General features: G+C 40.7%; 1 pseudogene; it reads left to right on the forward strand.

Moving 5' to 3' along the window:
* The first annotated feature begins 2,093 nt into the window (after window positions 1-2,093).
* Window positions 2,094-3,039, forward strand: LOC141371819 (olfactory receptor 2V1-like; annotated as a pseudogene).
* Window positions 3,040-3,363: the final 324 nt, after the last annotated feature.

Genomic DNA, 3,363 nt, shown 5'->3' on the forward strand with positions numbered 1-3,363 from the left:
CATATTTTTTAAAAGACATAGTACAGAAGAATGAGAAATTGCTATTAAGGTTCTGTGAATCCATTCCTTCCTGATTCTACATCAACACAGTTCTTGGCCATAACTTTTTTTAAGTTTTGCTTGCCTCATCCTCATCCACAAGGAGATGGTACAAAATGACAATAACATAGAGGAACAAAGCCAAAAATTTAGATAAGATGACACAGAATATTATGGAAGGATTTGCACAAATGGGTATATTTGTTGTATAGTGAAAAAGTAACATGACAGATAAACAGTGTTCAAAATGATCAAATATTCCTCTAATCAGTCTACATTGGCTGATGACTCACAAAGACCATGTGAACAAGTTGAAGTCATTTTCAAGGCATTCCAGGCCAGTCCCGATTAGAGAGATAAAATGTCCCACCCATGACTGATCAAGCATCTGTGAGTACCCTATGGATAAATCTAGACATAGGTGGTTAATCTAAAAGCAATAAATATGCAGAGATTCCAGGTCCCATCAGTGGTTGTGCATTAGAAACCATGTCCATTTTGGAAAAAGTCTATATCACAACACCAAGACATAGGGGAATTTTCATACCAAATTACACCTGTAATCCTCAGAAATGATAGCAACACTGTGCCAAGCAATGTAACAAAATATGATCAAAATCACTATTCTTGACAACCGACAGAATGGGAGAAGATATTTGCAAATGACATATCATATAAAGGGCTAGTATCCAAAGTCTATAAAGAACTTCTTAAACTCAACACCCCAAGAACAAATGATCCAATCAAGAAATGGGCAGAAGACATGAAAATTTTTCCAAAGAAGACATCCAAACAGCCAAGAGACACATGAAAAAGTGCTCAACACCACTTGGCATCAGGGAAATCCAAATCAAAACCTCAATGAGATATCACCTCACACCAGTCAGAATGGCTAAAATTAACAAGTCAGGAAATGACAGATGTTGGCGGGGATGCGGAGAAAGGGGAACCCTCCTACACTGTTGGTGGGAATGCAAACTGGTGCAACCACTCTGGAAAACAGTATGGAGGTTCCTCAAAAAGTTGAAAATAGAGCTACCATATGATCTAGCAGTTGCACTACTGGGTATTTACCACAAGGATACAAATGTAGGGATCTGAAGGGGTACGTGCACCCCGATGTTTATAGCAGCAGTGTCCAGAATAGCCAAACTGTGGAAAGAGCCAAGATGTCCATCGACAGATGATAAAGAAGATGTGGTATATATATACAATGGAATATTTTGCAGCCATCAGAAGGAATGAGATCTTGCCATTTGCAACGACGTGGATGGAACTGGAGGGTGTTATGGTGAGCGAAATAAGTCAATCAGAGAAAGACATGTATCATATGACCTCACCGATATGAGAAATTCTTAATCTCAGGAAACAAACTGAGGGTTGCTGGAGTGGTGGGGGGTGGGAGGGATGGGGTGGCTGGGTGATAGACATTGGGGTGGGTATGTGCTATGGTGAGCGCTGTGACTTGTGCAAGACTGATGAATCACAGATCTGTACCTCTGAAACAAATAATACAATATATGTTAAAAAAAAAAAGGGGGGGAAGAAGAAGAAGATAGCAGGAAGGGAAGAATGAAGGGGGGAATCGGAGGGGGAGACGAACCATGAAAGACGATGCGCTCTGAGAAAAAAACTGTGGGTTCTAGAGGAGCGGAGGGTGGGAGGATGGGTTAGCCTGGTGATGGGTATTAAAGAGGGCACATTCTGCATGGAGCATTGGGTGTTATACACAAACAATGAATCATGGAACACTACATCAAAAACTAATGATGTAATGTATGGTGATTAACATAACAATAAAAAATTTTTTAAAAATCACTATTCTTCATTCGCATTATTTATTCTGCCAGATGGGTTGGTAACACTATTTTAAATAACAATAGATAACACACCATTAATCTTTCCCACATTCAAATATATTGCAACATATTTGGATTTGCTCAGTAATTATTCAAGTTTCCAAATAGATTCAAATCAGTAGTGCATTTATATGGGAAGAGCAGTAACACTGTTTTTCTTCCATGATCCTCCAGATCAAGTCAGTAGACTAAGGCATGGAGCAAGGAAATGAATCCACCACAGATTTCATTCTCCTTGGCTTTTTCTCTGACTCCCAGCATCCTAGACTCCTCATCTCCATTGTCCTTCTGATTCTTGGGGTGGCCATCCAAGGAAATTCCATCCTGGCCCTGCTGATCTGGGGTCATGCTTGCCTCCACACTCCCATGTACTCCCTGCTCAGCCAGGTCTCCCTCATGGACCTAATGTTAATCTCCACCACTGTGCCCAAGATGACCACTAACTTCTTCTTTGGACACAGGTTTATCTCTCACATTGGCTGTGGAGTCCAAATCTTTCTGTACTTGATGCTAGGAGTGGCTGAGTGTGTTCTTCTGACTCTCATGGCCTTTGACTGCTATTTGGCCATCTGTAGCCCCCTCAGATATCCGGTCATCATGACACCCAGAGTCTGTATGCAAATGGTCACTGGCTCGTGGGCTGGGGGTGTGCGCATCTCATTAATGCACACAATTTATACAATGCACTTCTCTACTTATGGCTCCAGGAAAATTCACCATTTCTTCTGTGAGGTAATGGCCCTTCTGAAGCTCTCTTGTGAGGACACTTCAACCTATGAGAAAGTGGTGTTACTGTCCAACATTTCTTTCCTTCTCATCCCTTTTGGACTCATCGTGACTTCCTACATCCTCATCTATTTTAATGTTCTCCACATGAACTCCCCTAAGGGCAAAAACAAAGCTCTAGCTACCTGCTCCTCCCATCTTGGTGTGGTAAGTCTCTACTTTGGTCCAGCCATGATTATCTACATGACTCCACGTTCCTCTCTCCCCCTCAGAAGTGGACCAGCATCTCTTTGTGTTTGATGTAATCATTACCCCGATGTTTAACCCCCTCATCTACAGCCTGAGGAACAAGGAGGTGTTGGGGGCTCTGAGGAAGGTTCTATGGAGAAAGCTGATGTTTAAACAGAAAAGATGACGTCACTTGTTCCTTAAAACACCCAGATTCTTTATTGTTCTCCTAGTTAAGGCTAATGCTATTATGAAAAAATGAACTCTAGACTTCAATTTTCAACCCACATTACAAAAATTATACTTCTTTCCTTTCAGATTTTTAGTAGTGTGTATTATACTATATACTATAATGGGGCAGGGAGCTCCTATTTAACAGTATTACCTAAATTGACTGTTAGTTCCCCTATAAATCAAATTCTAGGAAGTGACCTAGGCATATATATTCAACAAACTTTACATTATTTAAGATATCCTCCTAGATAACATGATCCTAATGTACCTTTTAAAC

This window comes from Callorhinus ursinus, unplaced genomic scaffold (assembly GCF_003265705.2).
Source record: "Callorhinus ursinus isolate GAN/ISIS: 27379988/994484 unplaced genomic scaffold, GSC_fseal_2.0 scaffold105, whole genome shotgun sequence".
Classification (NCBI taxonomy): Eukaryota; Metazoa; Chordata; class Mammalia; order Carnivora; family Otariidae; genus Callorhinus; species Callorhinus ursinus.